The sequence below is a fragment of the Lotus japonicus genome, chromosome 6 (genome assembly GCF_012489685.1).
Source record: "Lotus japonicus ecotype B-129 chromosome 6, LjGifu_v1.2".
Taxonomy (NCBI): Eukaryota; Viridiplantae; Streptophyta; class Magnoliopsida; order Fabales; family Fabaceae; genus Lotus; species Lotus japonicus.
This window is the reverse complement of record NC_080046.1, coordinates 4,937,549-4,962,418: the sequence shown is the minus strand read 5'-3', so window position 1 is coordinate 4,962,418 and position 24,870 is coordinate 4,937,549. Positions and strand designations below refer to the sequence as shown.

Sequence of the window (24,870 nt, the reverse complement as noted above, 5' to 3'; positions counted from 1 at the left end):
CTGCCCCTCCTATTATGCATATGCGTGCTCATGTATTTCTTAACAAGAAGTCTTCCTTGACAAGGATTGAAGGTTGGCACCAAAAAAATAGAAATATGATAAAGCAAAGAAAGGAACATATAAAGTTGTTATTTGATATATATGCTTCTAGACTAATACCGTTCCAATGGAATCAATGCAACCACTAGATCATTGTGTATGTGTGTGTACATATATATATATATACATATATATATATATATTATATATCTTCATAGTGGAAATTAGATAATAGATTTTATGAACCAAGTCTGCAGGAATGATTGATTGGTTTCAGGAATCGGCTTTGAGTTAAGATGTGTTGCATGGAAGCTCCTCAAAATCTCCCAAGGTGCAAGCAAAGGAGATTCTAATTTGCATGTCTGCTACCATTTGAGGTAGATCATAAGTTTCTTCCTTAAGGCATGCCTTCTATTGAGGGCTCTGTCATGGGACTCAGACACATGGTTGAGTTTAAGAACAAGGTTGTGGTTCTCAATACCAAGTCTGACAACCTTTGACCACAGTCCGTTCAAGTGCTTTTGCTTCTTCATCCTTGATCTGTGGGAAAACTGTGTTAGACATCATTCACCTGTGCTTCCTTTTGCCGATTATCTGAACTGAAGTTCATTTGCTTCAGCATAAGTTCAATTGTTGTCGAGGCATGAAGAATGAGCAAATTCAGATGGGAAAGTGGAAGTTTGGCTCGATGCTTAAGAGGCTATTTAGATAAAGGTTTTATGAGTATGTACTGATTATCTATTTGTTTGTATTTGAAAAAGCCAATACATTGAATTAATGCTTCAAACCCATTTAGCGGATTTGGTGGAATATTTTTTTACATTGATAAGGTTATTGGTTTAAATTCTATGTAAATCATGTAAGGAAAGTTAATGTTTTATTTTCTGTGTTTCAATCGTCTGAGGTGATCGTGGTGCTCTTGAAAGAAAATTTAGCATATTGTATGATTTTAAAGAAGTCATTGATAAAAGTGAGTTTGCATCGTGGATACTTTGAGTAGGGGTGTGAGAATGGCAGTATTTTCTGATATGGAAATCTTCATGTTGGCATCTTTGCATCTTATAGTAAATGATTGTTGCAAAGAAAGTCTTGAGGTCCAGAAATTTGCCTCTATTTTTTTTTTTTGATGGTCAGGTAATTGCCATTGTGCATGTTGGTTAAACTGGTGGTGACAACTAACAGGTTTGTGTATTGGGATTTCAACAAGTTTGGATTTGTTGTGCTCAATATCAGGTAAAGATGGAATATAGATCCCACTTCAAATTATCTAATGATGATACAAAAATAAAAAAATTGATGCATGGCACGAAAAGGAAAATTGATAAAAAATTATTAAAATATGTCTTAAAAATACATATTAGTTATATATCTATTAATTAACATATTTAAAATTAAAAACATAACAATAAAAATAGCGGTTACAAATTATGAATTAAAAAAAATAAGTAGGAAAATTTATTAAAATGGGTTACATATCTATTGATTAAAATATGTCTTAAAGGTTCATTTTTTTTTGGGTAAAAATTCATATTGGTTATATATCTATTGATTGACATATTTAAAAATACAATTTATTCTCTCAGATTCAATCACAACCGTCAGTTTCATGGCAATCTCATTGTCTTTTTGCCTTCCCAATTCTAATTTCACCATCATTTCTTCTTCAGATTTCGTTCGTAGACTTCTTCTCAAATAGTCTTATTTTTCCCATTCATTCAACTCATTCTTCACTTTTCACTCCGGTAATACTCATCTTTTATTCGCAGTGTGCATGTTGTTATCGCTGATTCAATAGATGAAAGTTGCCCATTTAATTTTACTTTCATAATTTATGCATGTTTTGTTCTTGACTGTCGACTATCAATACTACTATGATCTATTTGTAAATTGTATTTCGTTTTAAAAACAAATTTTCTTGATTGTAGCTTTAAACTGTTAAAGTAATCTCCTTGATTGTTTCTCTCATTGTGTTTCATTATGTTTCTTGCATAGTTTTATGATGTTGCTTCCATTTCTACGACAGTATAATCTTCGGTTAATATAAGTTTCCTAATTTTTTTTTTTCATTTTCATTGTTTTTTTTATCAACTACGTTGTCTAAATGATATTCTTTTCGTCTAATCTGGTACAATGAAGTCTTTGTTCTCCTTTTGGAGAAGTTGTTGTGTTAGGTGGAAAAGTTGTTGTTGTGAAATGACAATAGCAACAGGAAGTTTCAACCTCCATGAAAATATTGTATCACAATTTTCAAAAACAAAATTAATTCAAAATAAAAAGCCAAAACCAGCTGAACTAGATGCCGAAATAGAAGCATCAAAATTGACCTTCACCACATCGGGAGGAGGTCGAGCCCAGGCCGGAGGAAACTCCCTAGAGGTTGGGCGCATATGAGGTATTTGTTGTCACAAAAAATGGACGCAATGCATCAGCACGTCACAATAAAGAACCAACGATGTGTGGTGGTTGTTGGAAACAATAGATATTGTATGGCATATTAAATACATAATTGTATTATTCCATATATATCGAATTCTCCATAATTGTAATTAAAAGTGGAGTTCGTAATAAATTATCCGTGCATCGCACGGACAAGCGGGTTTAATACTAGTTGAATAGAACAATAAAGAATAGGTAAATCAAATATACTGGTCCCAAAATTTGAGAGAATCTAATCTCATTCTTTTTAATAAAATAGAAATATAATTTTCATGTTCCCTCTTATGTACTCTACTAACTTCCTAACTAACTCGCTAGCTCATTCACACTTTGGGTTAGTTAGCTATTATGACAATTTTTTAGACTGTACTTAAGAATTGTCATTGTACTCAAAATATTCTGGGTAAGAAGCCTCTGGTGCTGATCTTTTAAATACTTGTATCAACCGCTTGCTGCTGCCTCAGAAACTGAAGTTGATTGGCTTTCTCCTGGATGACCCTCTTCATAATGTTATGTTGTTCTACATCAATTTGAAGTTGGAAAACACCAGTGTAACAATGATTGATTGAGGGAACTTGGTATCTGGTTGAAGCATTTGGTCGAGCTAGTGGAGTGCATCATCAATAAGAGCCGATTAAAACAACCTCCTATGAAACAGAACAATTGAATCGTCCAACATCCGAGCCTTTCCAAACGACATGAAAAGGGAGTCAGAATCAGAAACAGAAGGCCGAGGTGGGGCAAAACTACAATTACAATATGTGTGAGGGTGAAAAATACAATAAATCTATTCATCAGGCTGCTGTTTACGAATCTAGATTGGTTCTTTTTGATCAAACGGTTGGGGGAGGAGGTATTTCACACGAGAAAGACATACATGTTAGTTCACCTTAGACAACACACACCAAGTAACTAACGTGATGTATGAATACACCACCCTACACACAAGGGTGGGAAAATAATCTATGAATCTGTATCCATCTAATTCATTCATGATAAAATTCATCTATATCCATCCACATAAAAAAATAAAAAAAATGGATGGATTACAATCCATCGATTTATCTTATTGGATGGATGGTGTCCATCACCATCCATACATTTAAATTCCAAATCCATTGGATTATTATATTAAAATTCCATGAATCACTCATGAATTTCGCAGATTCTAGTGAATTTGACTTAAAATCCTATAAGATCACAAAAAGAATATTGTTTTGTTCACATCTCATATTGAGGTGGAAATAGGTGGAGGGAGAAGAGAGATAGGTCGAAAACTATAAAATCAACCCCAAATCAGCCAAAAATCATAAAATTGACCCTAGACTCGACATGAACTTTGAAATCAAACGAAAAACCTTAAACTCAACCCAAAACCCTAAAATCCTCCCAAACTTTCCATGAGCCTAAAATCGGTCGCAAAACCCTAAAATAGCTGAAAAACTTGTCTAACCTATATCTTAAAATCAGCCGAAAAAACCTAAACCCGGCCCAAACCATAAAATCGGTCTAAGACCCTAAAAAAGGTCCCTAAACCCAGCATGAACCCTACAGGCTACAATCAAATGGAAAACTCTAAGAACGACCAAAACCCCCAAAATTAGGGTTTTGACCGATTCTAAGTTTTCTTGACCGATTTTAGGGTTCAAGTCTCATTTAGTGTTGATTTTAGGGTTTTGGGATTACTTTAAATTTTTCGACCGCTTATAAGGTTGAAGTCGGGTTTAGAGTCAATTTTAGAATGTTGGATTTATCTGCCGACTTTAGGGTTCAGGTCAGTTTTAGGGTTTCGGGCCAATTTTAAGAATGAGGACTTTTAAATAGAAAAAAATTTCAAGTCTCTGTATTTTACCAACTGAAACCCTTTAAATAGACCTATAACCTTTATTCTTTTATTTTGGCATTATCGGCGTGTTTAGTTTTCATAGCAGTGACTAAAATGTTGTTACTTTATTTGTTATTACATTTCAATATATCCCTGTATATATACAAGATCCCTAGAGGGTGTAAGTGAAGATCAAACTCTACAAATAGGAGACATGAACATATATAGAGTCTCAAACTCTAAAGGTATGATCATTGAATATAAGGTTTTTCGCCCTAGGTATGCTTACAAACTTAATTCTCTATGCATAGACCTTCACCATTCTTCTATTAACCGGTTATAATAACTATGGGCCTCATTGTAAAAAAAATCCAAACATTATTGTATTACTAATTTTTCACCACTAAAACCAAACTTTACTAACATTCGAGTTCTAGCATCACCTCCGCATATAATGATTACAAGTTAGTTTGCGTTCAATTAATGTATCTAATAAATAATGTATTACGCATTTTATTTATTAGATACATTAAAAGAACGCCTACTAACTTCAAATCATTAAAGTAGAGGTGATTTTTGAACTCGAATATCATAAAAGCTTGGACCTGGTGGTGGATAATTAGTAATACATTAATTGCTTGGGTGGTAGTTTTGTAACAATGAGTCTAGCTATGATTATAATCAAAAGATATAAGAATGACAAAGATCTATGCTCAGATGGAAGTTTAAAATCAGGATTAGGGTAATAACCCTTCTTTTTAGCGACCAAACCTTCAGATTTTGAGACTCTTTGTCTATGATCATACCTTAAATAGTCTGATCTTCAATTTTTCGGATTGTATCTTAAAAATGGTATTTCAAATGAGGAAAAACTAATTAATGGAAAAGTATCATTATTCTAAAACCAAGAAAGACTAAACATGTCAAAGATATTTTCTAATCGAGCATAAATTTTTCAAAAACTTCCAATTATTATGACCTAAATACGCTCAATTCTCCATCCTTTCACATTTCATGAAACTTATGTTTTAAAAAATGGAAAAAGAAGTGTCATTGTTTAAAAACCAAGAAATGTAGATTTTCCCAATCATTTCGATGAACAGGAAGACAAAATAAAAAGGAATTGTTGAAATCTTTGCAATCATTATTATTGTAATATAGTTTATAAACTATATAAAAGGTTTTTCGCAGCGACAAATGTTGTTGAGAAATTTTGAAAGTCGTTGGCAAATCTATCTTTTGCAGCAAAAAAAGTCGTTGTTATTACTAATTTTTTACAACCACTCATGTAGTTGTCGTTCCTAACATGTCTCAACAATTAAAGTCGTTGCAATAAGCCATTTTTCTCAACAAGTCAAGTCCTCATGTAAGGTATTTTTAGTTGTTGTGATATAGTAATATTTAGATTAACAATTAAAATCATGTTATGGTATTTTCCATTCTTCTTTAAAATTAATGTAGTCATTTCTTCACTCATCATGTCTGGTCCTAATTCAAGCATTGCAGAAGCACCTTCGTGGCATACTCAGCAGAAATCGATCAGGTCCACTAGAAACTAAGATAGTAAGCCACCAAAACCACATTTTTGGATCTTGTCATGCCTTTATTATAGCCTTCCTCCCAAGGATCGGTTCAGAAACCTTAATTTCCACCACAAGAATCCTTGTATTCCTGTAACAAAGAAAAATCTTAACAAATTAATGATTTTTTTATTAGCAAGGATGTATTTCAATACTAGCCCAAAGGGTGTTAGAATCCAAATACACATAGAAATTACAGAAAGATAATAAAAGCAAAGGAGATAAAAACCAGCATCCCCATAAAAGATTATCAGTTATAAGAAAATGATTGAAAAGGTAATACTCATTTGATCCAGAAAGGCAAAAACACATACAAACCTAATTCAATTGAAGACAGTGAGAGGAGTGGAGAAACGAGAAACGGGTCCAGTAAGGTATGGGTATGTTTTGCCCCCTCTTCTTGACGAACCTGAACCTTTTCTGTGATAGAATGTAGCAGTATAGCTAGAGCATCACTTCCTTCACTCTGAAACCGTAATTCAAGTCCTTGCTCCTCACAAACCGCATATGTTAAGAAGTGGGGCAGTATAGAGTCAGTTACTTTTTTTTAGGGGATAGATTCGGTTACTAGAATTTAAAATTTAAAATTTTCAAATCTTAGAAAAGATAAAAAAAATTAGCGCAAAAGTAAAACGCCAGGATTTTTAAACTAACCGCATCAAAATTAGATATCTCAAAATAATTTATTTTTTTGAAATCCAAATAAATATTAATTTATTTACTAACGTACTTAATTTAAAATCATTTCATATTGTTTAAATAATGAAATTCAATTTTTTTTGAAACCGAAATTCAAATTAAATTATATAAAAGTAGTGATAATGTAAATATGCATTTAAAAAATAATGTAAAATATGGTAACAATAATTTTAACATATCTTAACAAATTTGAAATTTTTATTTTAAATGCATTCACAAATTCACTATTGCTAGTAATAATTTAAGTCGTTGGCATATATGTGTACCTTTTTTCATAGCAACGTCAATTTTTGTTGGGAAACATATCTTTATCTTAACAGGAAGCGAAGTTGTTGGAATAAACCTTTGTACCTTTTTCACAGTGATATCAATTGTTGATGGGAAACATACATTTATCTTAACAAGAAGTGAAGTCGCTAGAATAAACCTTTGTCTTGGCTATCATTCTCAACAACATAATGTGTCGCTGGTATATATGTTTGCATTTTGTGTCAAATCTTAAATGTTGTTGGCATATAATATGATATTTTGCAGCGACAATTTAAGTTGTTGGGATTAGTACATTTTCCATAACGCTATTGGTGTTGTTGGGAAAAAAATTATCTTGGCAACAACTTGAAATGTTGTTGTCTTATATGTATTTTTAATAACAATTTTGTTGTCGTTGGAAAATAGTCGCTGCAAAATGTCTTATTTCTTAACTATGCTCAATCATACATTAACATGAAGATTATATTTGAAAGATGAAAAAGTAATATCAGTGTTTTATAACCAATAAAATTAGAGCCTATCAAAGATTTATTACACAAGCAATTAATTTACAAAAACTTCCTTTACATAAATGATAGAGGCATAACTAGAAATGGTTGGAAAATTTTCAATCAAGATTGTGACACACAATGCAAAAAATATTAACCTACGCATTCATAAACTTTTAATATATCTTCATAATTAGATGTTTTTAGAAAAATAAAACCCATGAAAATCTGGTTTGTGGTTGTCTTATACTTGTTCAAACTTTATCAACTAAAATCTTAAAGAAAAAGAAAAGTGCAAGATCTCATGACTAGTCCTCTCCTTAGCTTACACGCCCTTTTGGTTAAATCAACTCTCTCAACTTGATGTTTATTTGACACTGGCTTGCTTCAGCTACTAAATACATGATTAAAGAGGCTCCACAAATATTGTCTCCTGTCATTTATTGATCAGTCAAATTGCAAGTATTGAAAAAAAAAATATTACTTCAAATTTTCACACGCAGGTTCAAAAGACAACCTAAATGAAAACTAATAATGTGAAAGAATATTGCTATCACACTCACCCCAGAAAAAACTGATCCCAGAAAGAGGTTTTCTCTCCGTTGTGGACAAAATCAATGACTGATGTGAGAAATCGATTTTCACACACTGCACATGAAGATCCAACATAAGAAATATTATCATATGTCCCCGTCGTCCCCGAAGATTAGCTCAAGTGGTAAGAGCTAAAGACATAAGGGTTGGGTGAGATGAAGGATGAAGGCTCTAGGGTTCGAACCCTAAGGATGACTAATTTACTAACATTACTAAAAACTAACATTTGCCTCTAAAAAAATAATATCATATAAAAAAAGTAAAAATTGACCATCGATCATCCTCGCTTTTTTAGGTAACCCATTATTGCAATGAAAAAGTAGTACACGGGATACTTCAACCCAATACAAAGAAAAAAACATAAAAAAAAAGAAAAAAGCGAAGACAACAACTCCAACCCATTCCCAAAACCAACCCCAACCCATTGATCATCCTTGTCATTGCAAATAAAATCCACACGTCAACATGGAAGTCTATTAAAACTATAACGAGTATAAGGAGAATATAAAGGAAAAGTGAAACTTGTCATATTTTTATATCTTTGTGCCTATGCATTCTTGGGTTGACTCTTCACTCATTCCAAAATGAATGTATTTATATTCAAATAGAGAATCATATATATGATGGCTCACCAATTTTTCCCTTAACAGATGCTCGTAAAGTTTGTTGGACTTGGAAATGGTGTTGAAGAACATGTAATCTATGAGTCCACTAGAAATGCTGCATTTAAATATTACTAGAATGAGAAAAGTGTAATATTGATTAAAATAGGCTGTTTTATTCCATGAAATTCTCTTACCTCTTTGTATGATATACGACCTTCTCTGGAAAAAAGAGACTTATCTTTAATCTACTTGACCTTTGAATGGTATATCTGCGTAAAGTAGCAAAAGTGAATAATCATGAGTGTTTATTTATGCTATTTAAATCTAGAATTTTGCTTGAAAATTAAGAATTGGGCAATAGATTATCCACTTACATCAAGGATGATGTTGCTTTCATGAAGGCCTATTTCATGGGGAGAAAGAGGGGAAAGCTCAGATATTATTTGTCAATATTTTCAGATGAATAAAATGTATATTTCTCAATAAAATACATTTTAAGTCGAGGAAGATTTTAACATACCTTTGCTTTAACGATAGATACATGATTGGGTTGAATCTTTCCAACTAAAGATCCCTAGAAGCATAAAAGAAAATATTCATAGTAATTAGACTAGTATAGCATTACATTGAACTTTTATCAAATAGTGAATCCGGCTAGTCAGTTTACCTCTCATTTTTTCACATAGTCTCGAAGATCGAATAGAGATGGGGCAGGCAAAAATTGTCTTGGATGACTTGTTGGAGCCATTCCTAGCATAGGAGACACCCAAGTGCTTGGTCCCATTGAAGTTGTATTCAAAAGAAAATTTTGCCTCATAGGTTGTCCTGAAAAATTCACTTCTGGTCCTCTAGCATATTGACTAGTTGCATCATGTAATACTGGAATTATTGGTGCTAAATGCGCTTGAAATTGCATAGGTGAGTTTTCTACTGTTTGGGGAATCAAGGAACTACCAAATGGAGCACTATGATAGAGTTGAGGAGGATTTTGGGGTTCAAAAATCGCCAATCTATCTAATGTGCTTGACATACCATGTTGAGGATGACATGCTTGTTGTATTGGTCCTGGTCGAAATCAAAGGTCGAACCAGAGAAAATGAGTAAGTGAAAGAAAGGTTAACATATTAAGAAAAGTTAACAGTCACTAGTTGAAAAAGATACTGTAAAAAATATGAGGAAAATAACTATTTAAATACTATTGGTGACTGCCACATTTAACCCCAACCTGGATCATTACTTGCTAGCACTAGACTTGAAGGATATTCAGTTGTTGATAAAGCAGATGTTGGCAAGTTTCCAGAGCTGAGAACATGGTCCATTACACACTTTTCACTTCCCAGAGTCAAAGCTTCAAGTAATTGTGTTGAAGATCCTTCTCCAACAGTGAACATGGGACAAACATTTGTTGTAACTTGTCTTAACATGTTTAGTTCATCGTGTGGATTTGCAGTCAAGTGATCTATGTTTGACATCTGATCGTTTGTTATGTTTTGTGATGAAGCTCTCGTTCCCTGTTCTAATTCAGTTTCAACTGTTTGAACGATCTCAACTGGAACATTTTCCTCACTATGCATTCTTTGTTCTTCATTAACAGAATGGTTAATATCATTAGAAGGAAGTTGATGAAAAAAGAACTTTTCCAGAATATCGTCATCCAATGTTGTATATGTCTTGGGTTTTTTATTTGCTTTCAAAATACATTATCACCACCTAGATCATCCACTATATCATCGAAATCTTCCATTGAGTACTCGAAGCTAGGGGAAGAAACATGCATATAATTTATTGCATTTGGGAACCCTATGAGTGAATCCTGAAAACAAATTGTTATATAACATATTAATACTAAGCCAAAGATAAATAAATATGTTCCTAAAGGGTGAAAAACACTTATGCTTCGTTTGGTAGAGTAGAAAGAGATAGAGAAGAGAGAGTAGAGAAGAGAGAAGTTGAGTAGAGAGAAATAGGTGAGAAATAGAGTAGATTTAGAGGTTGTTTGGTATAGTAGAGATAAAGGAGAGAGAGAGAGAGATGAGAAATAATGAGGTGGAAGAAAGAAAAAAATTAACTTTTGATTAAAAAACAATTTTTTACAAAAAAGGTGTCAGATTGAAGATAGTGGCGGTTCTAAACCGCCACTAAATACACAGGACATCAATAATTAAAATATAGTGGCGGTTTCAAACCGCCACTAAATGCACAGGATACGAAAAAAAAAAGTGGCCCAGAATGGTTTCTCTTCGCAAATTGCGAAGAGAACAAAAAGTGACATTTTGGCTCCCTCTATCTCTTTCTCACCTGAATCTCTCCTTCACCAAACAAGGGTGATTTCACCCTCTCTCCTCTAACTCTCTCTTCTCTCAATCTCTCTTCTCTAACTCTCTCCTACCAAACAAGGCCTTAAGAACAACTCTGAATCCTTTCAAACTTGAGTTATTTTAGCAAATAAAACTTAAATGTAATATATGGTTGCACTTACAATTCTCAAAGCATTGGGATCTTCACTGATTTGATCTTCCATGATCACTTGATGCATGCAGGGTTGACTTTCTAAAAATATTAAAAAAAAAAGCTAAAAAGCACTTTTGACCCCTGATGTTTCAAGTTTGTGCAAATTCTGCCCCTACTCTATTTTTGTCGATGTTTCTACCCCTCATGTTTTCAAACAGTGCACCGTCTATCCCTCCGTCAGTCAGACGTTAAAAAACTAACAAAATGAGCTGATTTGACTTTTTTTTTTAATAAAGAAAATTCGTCAAGAAGTGAACTGGACATTTTAGAGCCTATAATGATAGAGGATAAAAGACTATATGTCAAGTGTGTACTTGAGTATAAGATATCTTAAAAAACTGAAAAAACTAGAGTTAAAATCTTTCATAAAATATTACATTAAAAACAATATTATGTATCCAAAGATGCATGATATGTATAATCAATGATAACTAATAAGTTTAGCTTTAATTTTATTTATCATAAAAATTGATCATCCTTATAATAGTTATAGATGTATTCGTTAATCAACCATTTTTTAGTATTTAAATGGAGAGAGATACGAACTAGTTCATTGTAATTATATTTTTATGAAAATAAAGGAGACAACAAACTATTAATAATCAAAGAGAGAATAATAAGAAAGAGATATAGTAATTGATGTAGGAAAAAATTTCTATATGTGACTTCAAAATTTTAAAAATTAACTACAACAAACAATTATTCAATTCAAATATTTACTTATTTACATCAAAGCTTTCACTTTCTTTTCACTTATTCATAGTAAATAGAAGCGACAAAACTACGTCAGAGAGAAGTCCAGAAGATAAAAAGTAGTTCTTTCAATTACAACGTATAATAATAAAGAGAAAAAAAGTCAAATGAGTGACATACATAGAATTAAATTATAAATACTAATGGCAAGGGCATCAACCGAAGTTTGCATTTATTGCCAAAAAAACTTTTCAATATTTTGTTTGTCTTTATTTTCTTGAGAAAGCACGAGACATTAGTTCATAATTAAGATTTTAAACAAACTCATAAACATTAAAATTAGTTTGACAGTATAATTAGGAATTTTATTTGAGTTAACCTTAATTATGTTTGAAGCCGTTTGCTTTAAACATTGAAACTCACAAAACTTTCTTGTCTATTCTTTTTGAGTATTATCCCTTCTCATGTCAAGTCCTAAAATAATAATAATAATAATAATAATAATAATAATACCTAGAAAATCTCTTTCAAACCCAGAAACTCAGTATGACCTAGAAAACATTCAAACCTCAAAACTCTTTCAAATCCAGAAACATTCAAACCCAAAAACCCAATTAAACCAGAACCATGCACCACCCCAATTTCCATTTTATTTTTCTTGCTTTCTCATTCCTGAATAGTATGATAAACTTTGCTTCCCAATGCTTCCTTTGCTATTTAGTCCAATCGAACATATATATATTTGTAATCTATTGAAATTTTTGCAGTATTCTTTCTAAAATACACCAGAAACATTATATCTTATTACCTCTTTTTCTAACACTTGATCATTGTTGTGGAAGTTATAAATCTAATAAATTCAAACTCAGATAAGAGATGATGTTCACTCAAACAACCCAGAATCTTCAAACCCAAAAAAATCTCTCAAACCAAATGACACTTGTTACACCAAAAATACCGCAACGCACCCGTGGGCAATGCCAACACTATCGATCTCCCTCCCGACCCAAAACATTCAATCATCTCCTCTTCACCTATTTGCCCATTTATCTTTCTCATTTCCTTCTTTTCAACCAAAACCTAACTATCACTGGAAAAAACTAAGTCAGGCTCCCGAAACCCCCCAAACATGTGGATACAATAGACAAAGAGAAGATGGAGAAGAAGGTTGAGGTTGCAATTCGCAGATCCGAAGGATCTACTATTAGTGAGGAAAAAAACTCAGAATCAAGATCCACAAATCCAGAAACCCTAACTACGTGGGTAATAGCCTCAAAGAGAAGAGGGAGAATAAGGTAGAGGTTGCGATTCGTGATGGTTCCTTATGGAGGATGAGGTTCGGTGGTGGTATTCTGGGTTCTCGTGGGTTCTCGGTTGAGGGTCGTTTCAACTTTCCCCTTCAAGGATCTTTTTCCCAATTACAAGGCCAAGTATTCTAGAGTAGTGAGAATCGGTCCTTCCCACAACCACCTTGCCATTCTCTGAATCAAAGTCACAACTTTTTTACTTGAGAGAGTAATGATCATCATCCACAACAACATTATCATCTGAAGATGACGGATACACCAAATAAGGTTTTGCATTCAATTCCATAAGAAAGATAGGTGGTGACCGGTGGGGAAGGCTAGAAAGGGGGAATTTTTCACACTTGGCTTTATCTTTTCCTATTGAAGCCTTAAATTTCTTAAAATCTGAGGATTTTTTCATGAAATATATGCCTAATATGAACATGCATTCGTAAAATATGAAGGAAACTGCAACATCCGGTATAGAAAAATAAATGTGCAAAATATGAACAACAAGATTAATCATACCTGACAATATTTTCAAAATATTGTGTAGTCAGTGAGGACCTAAAGATGCATTTCCTTCAACAACGAGGGCCAACCGTTTCTTAGATCACCGTTGATGAGCCTCTTTGACCTAAAAGAAAGCAGTTGCTGAAAGACAGAAAGAAAGAAAATGAAGAAAGGGAGAATAAATGTAGGAAATAAGAGTGACGATAGAGATAATATATGCGAAGAATACTAGAACCACACATGTTTTCATAGCGTTGCTGTTTAAATGACGTGTGTCTGTATGAAGCATCTTCTGACTCATTATTTAGTTAATTTTTCTCATCGAAACAAAATGATGACGAACACCATCGATTTTTGGGTTTCTAGCATTGAATCATAGATGTACATGGCAGAGAAAATATCAAAATTATTACTTGGAATAAAATTATTCACATTGCATCCTTTGTGATAGAGGCTAAAGAAGAAAAAAAAATTAAAATTGATATTCACCAACAAAGATAAATTATACTAGTAGTTTCTTGAGCAATTCTTATTCAATTCAAAAACTCATATTACAAGCAAATAAGGTATGACATAAAGGTCAGCTCATTTCGTCCCTTAATCATGAGGTTGAGGGTTCTATCCCCATCCATGAGAATGCAAAGAATATTGTGGCTAGTAGTTTACCATTTAGTACAAGCACCCGTAGTGAGAGGATTAGTCATTGTTGTCGGTGGTTGATACCTTGGGCTCACCAAAAAAATCTAATTACAATTAGTGCTTTCTTTTCTTTTTAATATATTCACACAAGAATTTCCCATGTTAATTACCCGTGTATTTCGTATTAATTAGAGTCATAGGAAATGAGTTGTTAGTTACTTTTTATTAATTGCTTTTACTTTATTAAAAAAGTTTGACCAAAATTAATTACAGACCAAGTACTCATATAATAATTTCATCTTAGAATTCAAAAAAATTGACATTTTATTAAATGATCTAATTATGTACCCTCAAATGCTAATTCGATAAGTACTTTACTCGTCTTTAGAACTATATCGGAGTGAAACCAATACATAAAGACTTTTGTATTCAAAAAAAATCCTAATAAGAATATCTCCTTGAAAACGCTTGAAAGTGGGACCATTGCACTTTTGTTTGGAAAATATTTTAGGCATGTCGAACATTCATTTTGTGAGTTAGGAGCCAAAAAAATGTTAAAAGAAATATTTATTTCATTTTGCTAAAAGCTTTTTGGGTTCATATAAATGGTTTTTAAAATTACGCTATTTAAAAAGAAATTGGGCCCTAAAACTTAATGTTATTAAAGGAGTTTAGGGTGTAAAATTACATATTGAAGAATTAATATAAATAAATTTGGGTACGTTCTCTTTTCTAAAAAAAAAATTTGGGTACGTTAAATAATAAATAAATTTTTACCCAATAATTTTTATGCATTATTTTAGGCTAAATTGTTAATCAACTTATGATTCAATTAAATCATTTAGAAAATCAAAGACTGTAGTGGGACGTATCTTGGGCAAGTAGTGCGAATACCATTAAATAAAACCCATGGTTTGATTTTGGCACATAGGTTGTTTATCCTGTGCAACGGTTTCAGGTGTTGTAAAAAAATGCAATTCCATTAAAATTCGATTTGACCATAAAGCACCCCCACCGAACATATTTAGTCAGACTATTCAAACAAGGGCATTGAATATTTTATTTGACACTAGGACTATTAAATCATATAATTTAAAAAATACTAGGTAATTTTATAGATTATTTTCCTATCTCAAGATACTAAAAATATTTTAAAGATAATTTTAATTAATATACTTCAATTGAATTTTTCATAATTTAATTTCTTTTAGAATTTTAAGTTGACTAATCCGGACACATGGAACATATATTATATCAAATGTTAAGTCTTAATATATAATAATTTTAATTAATTATAAATAATATTTCATTTGTCTGATAATCTATTACTTAATAAAGTATATACAATAAAAGGATAAGTATTAGATTTTGATGAATTAATTTTCCTATTGGTCAGTTGCAGTTAGAATTGACTAGGAGCTCTTAAATAATATGTTTACCACTTAAATAAATATTTCTTTTTCTTTTTTTTAAAATGTAGTTTGGTTAATGGGTAAGAAGACCCATCAATGGCTAGTTTGTCATAAAAGTGATTTCAAAATTATACATAGCATAAAGAGTACTATAAGACATTTAGTGAATGTTTTATGATTTCTTTTTGTTACAAAATATTTTATGGTTTATTATAACATTGGATTTATAAATAAAATATTAAATGTGGATACCAATTTTGTGAAAAATATTTTTGTTTTACTTTTGTATTAGTGTTTTGTTTGATTACTTTTTAATTAAAATTATATAAATAATTAAAAAATACAAATAGTTTTTCAGGTACAAATTAATAAAGTTGAATTTTATTTAAATAAAATAATTTCTTTGTCTCTTCATTTAATAGACTTAAGAATATAAAGATAAAATATCAATAAAACGCTAATATTTTCTCTCTCTCTTGAACTCACAAAAGATAAACAAAATATGTCACTTTTTCCATCTACTATTTTGTCACTGACTATTTTACCACTCTCCCACGGTATTGCATGTGTAATAGAAAAGACTTATGGTCCAATTTTGTTAAACACCAATAGCTATATTATTGAATTTGAATAACTTGATACTTAAAATATCAATTTGCCATGCACACCACCCACACCACCATTTCTGGCGAGAAATCTCTCCCTCATAGTTTATTCTACTCATCCATAGAACAACTATAGCCTCTATTTTTTCCTTCACCGGCCAATATAGCATTATTCTTTTAGTTTGAATATCAATAATAAAGACAATTAATGAACTTGTTGTGACGGTGTGAATGAGACAAATTTAGTTTCCTTGAGAGACGAAGACCGCCTTAGAGACCACCACCGAGTTAACCCAACGGTTCTAATGGTTGTTTTGGTTAATTTACATATAATGTACTAAGTACTTGGTCAGGTTTACCATTTAAGTTGAAGTAGTTCATAAGAAATTATACTTATGATCCTAATAGATGGAATAGTTCTAGTGAAAATTATGGAAGTTCTAAATTCAAAGTGCTGGTGACTAGAGTTAGTGTCAGAGTAATAATAAAGTTGAAATGGAATATTTTTGCTCATATTATTGAGGCACTGATTGGTGCCTTCCTTAGCGGGGATATGGAAAAAGAGAAGAAGTAAGAAGGTCGAAGAATGTGGCATATCAGAGGGAGAGAAAACGGTGAGAGTTTTTTCACTCATTTGAGAAGTCGTTCTGATGATTCCAATTTTACCGTTGAATAAGGGCATTATGATAAAGTAAAATTACTTAGGGTCCGTTTGGTGCGACGTATAGTATAAGGCCTGATAGTATAAGACCTGATAGTATTAGGCCTGATAGTATAAGCCCTGATAACTTCCTTATACTATCCAGCGTTTGGTCATACTCTGTATAATTTACCATATCGTTTAAATTAATGCAATTTTATATTTAATGAAGTATTGAATAGTGATATATAATAAAAATCAAATATGGAGGTGATTATAATGGTGGTGGCGGTGATGATGGAAGTGGTGGTAGGTTGGTGGTGGTGGTGGCAATGGTGGTAGGTTGGTGTTGGTGGCGGTGGTGGTGACAGTGGAGATAGGTTGGTGGTGGTGGTGGCAGCGATGGTGGTTGTGGTGGTGGCGATGATAGGGTGGTGGTGGTGGTGGTAAGGCGGTGGCAGCTACGGTGGAGGGTGGAGGCAATGGTGGTGGTGGTGGCGATAGGGTGGTGGTTGTGGTGTCGGTGGTGGCGGTGGTGGCAATAGAGTGGTGATGAGGATTATGGTGGTGGTGGCGATAGGGTGGTGGTTGTGGTGTCAGTGGTGGCAATAGGGTGGTGGTGGCGGTGGCGACAACACCGGTGGTGGCGGTGGTGGTGATCAGGTGGTGGCAGCGATGGTGGTTGTGGTGTTGGCGACGATAAGGTGGTGGTAGTGGTAAGGCGGTGGCGTCTTAGTAGGGTGGCGGCGACGGTGGAGGGTGGAGGCAATGGTGGTGGTGGTGGCGATAGGGTGGTGGTTGTAGTGTCGGTGGTGGCAATAGAGTGGTGGCGGCGATTATGGTGGTGGTGGCGACAGGGTTGTGGTGGTGGTGGCGGTAGGGCGGCGGTGGTGGTGGTGGCGGCAACACCAGTGGTGACGGTAGGGCGGTGGTGGTGGCGGCGGCGGCGGCGGTGATCGGGTGGTGGCGGTGGTGGTGCCCATGGTGGTGTAAGTTGGCAGCAATGGAGGGTTGTGGTGATGGTTGAAGGTATGAAAAACGGTAGAAAGGGGGGGTTTGAATAACGTTTTCAGTACAAAACTTCCACCTTAAAGATTTTGACAAATCTTTCGAGAACTTAAGTGCCAAAGATAAGAGATAGAAAAGCACACAAGGATTTTATCCTGGTTCACTTGATAAATCACTCAAGCTACTCCAGTCCACCCGTTAAGGTGATTTCTTCCTTCTTAGAATGAAGGCAATCCACTAATCAGGTAAGAGTTACAACTGCACTTGAAACCTACAAGTGACTAACAATTACACTGACTTAGCTCACACTAAGATTCACTCTCTTAGTCTTCTCTAGGATCCGATCAGCCTTGATCTCCTAAAGGAACTAAACAAACTGTTTATCAAAGAATTGTTTACAAGAGATTTGCTTCTAAAAAGCTAATAGTAAACTCAATGAATTTCAGATGAAAGAAAGCTTAGAATAATTTGAATATGTCTTGCGCGTATGTATTGCTTCTAGCCGCTTCTTTCAATCTTCAGCCTCTATATATACTCCAAGGATTAGGGTTGAGTGATGCATGGGAAATGCTACCGTTGGAGGGCAGTTCTGGAAAATCCAGCTTCTGCTGTGGCTGAGAACGTTAGGTAGGTCGTCAGGAAGGTACAGTTGCTTTTGTACTTGGATAGCGACGCGACCTTTAAACCTAGGAGACTTCTGATCAGAGGAATGCTTCGTATTGGAACTTGTGAAGCCGGTTGATCAGAGTCAGAGGGAAAGCACAGATCCTCTGACCATTGTATCTTCTGATTCTGAACTCAGAGGGAAGAACATGGCCTTCAGAGTTTCTTGCTTCTGGACTTCAGAGTTTTCACTATTCAGCTTCTGGATCTTCAGAGTCTTCTACACCATCAGAACATCTGAACCTTCAGTGTTTCTTGGTTATCAGAACTTCTGGATCTTCAGAGCTTCTAGCGACTGAGTCCACATCAGAGTTTGTATAGCTACAGAACTTCTGAAGCTTTTCCACTGTTCATACTGAACATGGTGAATGCGAAAGCGTTGCTTGGGTCACTCTTTATACACAGTGCTTCTGATTTGTGTGAGATTGAGTTGAGGTCAGAACCTGCAAATAGCACACTCAGAAAAACACGTTAGAGTACCACAATTGTTCATATCAAAAGGTTAACTTGTAATCATCAAAACATAGAGTTGTACTACTAGATCAAAACTTGATCTTACAATCTCCCCCTTTTTGATGATGACAAAACTAAGATTTTTGATGAACAATTCTTAAACATTAAACTGAATTCACTCAGAGTTTAGAGATATAGAATAATACTTATCCTGATGTGAATAGTTTATCTTGCTCATTCTGAATTCAAGTCATTGCTTGATTCTGAGCTTAGCTCCCCCTGAATCTAATACTTGATGAAAACGTTAGTAAAGTCTAGATTCTGAGCTAAATAAAATAAGAGTTCAGAGTGAAAAACTTATGACATAGATGAAAATCGAGTAATCAGAGCGCATAAGTAATCAGAGTCATGGACAAGGTATCAGAGTCTTGGGTATCAGAGTCAACTTATAATCACTTCAGAAGAAGTGAAATGTATTCCTTGTATTTGCCCAGTGACACATCTATGGTCATGAAGGTGGAACTCTTAACATCTCCAAAAGAAAAAATAAATCACACTAACACATCTTACACATCAAAAACTGGGTTTACTCCCCCTTTTTGTCATAAGCAAAAAGCTTGGGGTGTGAAAAACTTAGCTTGAAGTACAAGGTACTCCCCCTTAGAGAAGGTCTAAGTTTAAAGAAAAAGAAAAAAAATGCAAGAATCAGAGTTAGGCGAATATAAATGGAAGAGTTAATGCAAGAGAAGAACGTTTACCACCGGTCAAGTGAGTAAAGAGAAGGGTCAGTTACCAAGAACTTAACCTCGAGAAACCGTAGGAGCATTAACTTTCAGAGAGAAAGTGAAGCCTATATAAAGCGTTGGAGAGAAGGGTAAGCTTCACACCTCGAACAATTTTCAGTAAAGAAAAAAAAATGGCATCATACAGCGTAGCACTAGAAGAGCTGAGGAGGAAGGCCTTCGAGGAGGACTTGTTCCTGAACATCAGGCATCCAGAGGGTACAGCGACCATCTCGGAGCTAACACAGACACTGCTGGAAGAGGACCTGCGTCCAGAGTTGGAGAGAGACCTGAAAGAATTTCTTGCCTTCGTTGAGGAGGTGCAAGAACTCAGCCGGCTTGAACTCAAGCTGCTGGAAGAAAAAGAAGGTTTGGAAGAGAAGCTCAGGACTTCAGAAGAGATTCTGGAGATGGATGAGCTAAAGGTCAGACTCAGCAACATCCAGCATGTACTGGAGCGTCTGGAGAAAGATAGGTCAGAGCAGCGCCAGGAGTGCAGAAGAATGAGGAGGGATCCTCCATTCTAGACTAAGGGAAAGAATGTATGATGTAACCATAAAGTTATTATGAATAAAAAGAGTTTTGCAAACATATGGGACACAATTATATATAGATATGCATAGATTCACAAACGAATAAAGTAGCATAAATAAGTAAAAAGAAACAGAGTTTAACAAAAATAAAAAAGTTAACGAAAAAGAAAGAAAAAGAAGAGATCCTAAGATTAAGGTTTGTCAGATCGTCGCAGAAGTTCCATCATCATGTGCTTCATCTCAATCAGCATGGATTCATGAGTGTCAAGACGCTGTTCCATGATGTCGAGTCTGGATGAGCTTGGCTGAGTTGAACTGGAAGGAACATTCTGAGCAGCTTGAGGATCTGGAATGGAAGCAGAAGCAGCAGGAGTAAACATAACTGGTGCAAGTGCTTGGCATCTAAGAGCATCAGCCTCAGCTTCAAGTCGCTCTGCCTCAAGTCTGGCTTGTTCAGCTTGAGCTGCTGCTTGACGTGCAGCTTCTTCTGCTTGAGCCTTCTTTCTCTTGGCTTCTTCAATGGCTTCAAGAAGCGTGTTTCTCTGTTCTTGTTCATAAAGAGTCACCCTTCGAGCAAACCTTTGCTTGGCAGCCTCAATGCTCTGACTTCCCTCTGCATGCAGGAGCTGCATCATAATTGGAACTTGAGCCACCAGCCAAGTGCCCAGATTGTTCCACTCATCAGCCACATGTTCAGCATTCTCACTGAGGTCAGTCTGACCGTGCACATTGCGGAGCCTCAAAGAGGCTTCATGATAGAAAATATTGATGCACTCAGAGAGAGATGTGGGTTGGAGGTGAGTATAAGGAATTATGGAGAGGTTGGGTTCAGGAGAGGCTGGGTGATTGCTGCTATGGGCTTCAGAGGCACCTTGTGGAGAACCAATGTTAATCAGTTGAGTATTGGGTTCAGAGGTTCCAAGGTGAGGATCTGAAGTTTCAACCAGAGGATGGGGTGATCTAACCGAGGATTGGTTAGACACTGAATGTTCGGGTTCAGGTTCTGGTTGAATAGGCTCTTGTTGGTCAGGGGCAGGGTGAGCTTGTTGAGCCAAAGGGTCTGCCTCTTGTAAAGGATTGGCCAAGATAGGTTCATCTGGGTCAACTAGACGTGCAGGTCTAGGGCCAGGATATCTCCTAGGGCTTGGACATGTAAGGTAATAGTCCTCTAAGGTAGACACCTTTTCTTTTCTAACCTCCATGAATTTTCTAATGGATTCAGAGTTATTGGAGGGAGAAGAATCAGCAACATTGGTTGGGAAGGATACAGGTGTAAAGGCTGTTGAGGAATCTGTATCCGTGGTTCTGGTAGCAGGACGTGCTGATGCTCTGGGAACAGAGTGATCAGACGTTCTGGGTTGTGGTTCTGTTTGGTTTGGCTCTGGTTGTTCATGGATGATTGGCTCAGAAGATAATGGGTCGTACGGAATGGTGAGGAGAGAGGTTGGTTCTTCTGACCTAGAGGGTTGATTCTGAAGCAAATTCCAGAGAGGTGCTTCAGTAGGGGAAGGTTGAAAGAAAGAAGATCTTGGGGAATGTGGTGGAGTGGTGGTTTGTGCGGCTGGTTGGGATTCAGGAATAGGAGTGAGGGGATTTGAGGAGTGTTGGAGCAAGGCAGAAATAGGGAGTGCATCAAATAAATTCAAATCATCATCAGAAGCAAGTGCAGGCTTACTTGAATGTGCTGATGATCGAGTCACTCTGACAGGAGGTTCAGTCCTTCTGACCACCTCAGCAGCTGGTTCCACCCGAGTAGGCTTCACCACGATTCTGACTTTCTTCTTCTTCTTCTTGGGAGGACCATCTTCATGATCACTATCATCACCATCATCAGGCTTTCTCTTCGTCTTCTTTGTGACCAGAGGGACATCAGATTCCTCAGAAGATTCGTCCAGAACCATCTTCCTCTGAGCTTTCCTCTTGGGAGGAGAAGGAAACTCTGGAGCTGGTGGTAGTCTGCTGACGAAATCATCAAGGTCAATTTCGAATCCTTGAGCCCTAAGGTCTTCAACATAGCATCTGATGGCGTCAGGATTGTCTGCCTGTGTCCACAGAGGGTAGTCATTCAGAGGCATCCTTCTACCTCTGATCTCAGAAGATGTGTCTTCATGAGCAGGAGCAATCTTCTTCTGGACCAAACCCATCTTCTTCAGGGAGTTTGCAGTGAAGACATCACTGACTATGGTGCTCAGATCCTCTACACATCCAGCATTGACCAGATCTTGCACCAGGTTGCTTTCAATGAGAAAGTCTGAGAGCAGCCTCCCAAAAGGGATATATTTGATTGCAGACTTGATGGAGGCGGTGGTGCGAGACTTCCGGATGCATTCCTTCAAGTAGGAGAACAGGAAGTAGGGAAGGCAGATCTTCTTCTGATCTTGGATGAAGAACAACATCACCTTCTGGTTGAAGTTGATGTAGTCTGGAGAACTGCCCTTCGGTCTCTGGTTTATGCAGTGAAGCAGGATCTTGTGCCAGATCCTGAGTTTGGGGTGAAGATCCATCACCTTGTAACTCGTCTTGCCCGGTTTGAAAGTGGTGTACAGGGCCTGGTTGATTGTGTCCTTGGTGCTGGGTTTCAGTTTCGATTCCGTCAGTTGGAAACGATACCCATAAGCAGTATCTGCACCCAGCAAGTTCACGAAGGACTTCTCCGTGATGATGATCTTTCTGCCAAGAATATGAGATACCACCTGAGTATCATCGCAGTCGGCGTGCTTCCAGAATTCCTTGACCAATTTATCATACACCGGTCCTCGAAGTCTGTTGAAGTAGTTTCCCCAACCTTGAGCTTGGACTTCAGGACGAAGATCATACCCATTTGTAGCCAAGTTGTCGAGGTTGAATCTCCATTCTGCCAGGACTTGGAGTTCCTCAGGAGGATATACACAGTGAACGGCACAGCCCCGTTCTGCAATTGGAAGAATCTGCTCTTGAGCTTGACCTTGATCGGGTGTCGGATTCTCAGGGCCCCTTTGACCCGTTGCCAGACCAACTTCCATGTGAGGGAACTGAGGTGCATCTGCAGTAGATCTTCTGGTTTGTCTCACCATTTTTGAAGAGGTTGAAGGTTTGAGGTAGAAGATGAAGGTTGGAAGATGAAGAAAGATCGAGAGAGAAATCGAGAAGAGCGGTTTTGAAAAGTAGAGAGAGCGAGAGCAAAAACCGGAAGTGAAAGAGAACGTGTGTGTATAGTGGGTTTTATCAAATAACCGTTGTTGATTCAAAAAGCACTTTAAGATCAACGGTTGAAAATTAAAGATAGATAGTAACAGTAAAAATACACAATCACACACAGGAGAGAAGCACATCTACACGCAATCATAACAGACTGTCACACGGGCACAAGGAACTATGCATCAGAAAAACTGACACACGCGTTGTTGTCTCAGCTTCAGAGTCAGTACCAGTGGGCACACACACTCTGATTGAGTTACCTTCTGGACTAGACATCTTCTGATCAAGAAGTATCATAGTCAGAGGTTCTGATCCATCTTCACTCTGGACAAAAGTCCATGTTTAGATTTTTCAGAATAAAATTAAATCTATCCTCTGCTAAGGGCTTTGTAAAGATATCTGCCCATTGATGGTCAGTATCAACAAACTTCAGAAGAAGTACGCCCTTCTGTACATAATCTCTAATAAAGTGATACTTTACCTCAATGTGCTTTGCCCTTGAATGCAAGATAGGATTCTTACTCAATGAGATTGCAGCAGTGTTATCACAATAGATTGGGATATTGCTCTCAAGGATCTGATAATCCTCCAGCTGATGTTTCATCTAGAGCATCTGAGTGCTGCATATTGCTGCTGAGATATATTCTGCTTCTGCAGTTGATAGTGCAATGGTTGATTGCCTCTTGCTTGCCCATGAGACTAGATTGCTTCCCAGAAATTGACAATTTCCAGAAGTACTTTTTCTCTCTGTTCTATCTCCAGCATAATCAGCATCACAATAACCTGAAAGCTTATACTCTGATGTTTTCTTATACATCAAGCCAAGGTTAGTGGTGCCTTTCAGATACCTTAGGATCCTCTTAACAGCAGTTAAGTGGGTTTCCCTTGGATCTGATTGGAAACGAGCACATAAGTGAACACTAAATAATATGTCTGGCCTAGATGCAGTTAAGTATAGAAGTGAACCTATCATGCCACGATAGAGCTTCTGACATACTTTACCACTTTTATCTTCTTTCTCCAGAATGCATGTAGGATGCATTGGAGTCTTGGCCACTGTAGATTCCAGCATATTGAACTTCTTCAGAAGTTCTTTAGTGTACTTGCTCTGATGGATATATGTTCCTTCTGGTGGTTTGATCAACTTGTATTCCCAGAAAGTACTTTAATTCTCCCATCATACTCATCTCAAATTCAGCCTGCATCATCTCAGAAAATTCTTTGCATAGAGATTGATTAGCAGAACCAATATAATATCATCAACATAGATTTGCACAATTAAGATATCATCTTTATAAGTCTTGCAAAAAAGAGTTGTATCTACTTTACCCCTTACAAACTCATTCTCCAGAAGGAATGAGCTAAGTCTCTCATACCATGCTCTGGGAGCTTGCTTCAGACCGTAGAGTGATTTCTTCA

At 35.9% G+C, this 24,870-nt stretch overlaps 1 long non-coding RNA gene and 1 pseudogene across 1 annotated transcript; both read right to left on the bottom strand.

The window, feature by feature from the left end:
* Positions 1-189: 189 nt before the first annotated feature.
* LOC130724761 (basic leucine zipper 43-like) lies at positions 190-750 on the bottom strand (annotated as a pseudogene).
* Positions 751-7,577: 6,827 nt separating this feature from the next.
* LOC130726860 (uncharacterized) lies at positions 7,578-8,805 on the bottom strand. Its single transcript, XR_009015034.1, has 3 exons — positions 8,731-8,805; positions 7,901-8,651; positions 7,578-7,770 (listed from the first exon to the last, which is right to left on the bottom strand). It is a non-coding gene; the product is annotated as an uncharacterized LOC130726860 (long non-coding RNA).
* Between the last annotated feature and the right edge of the window lie 16,065 nt (positions 8,806-24,870).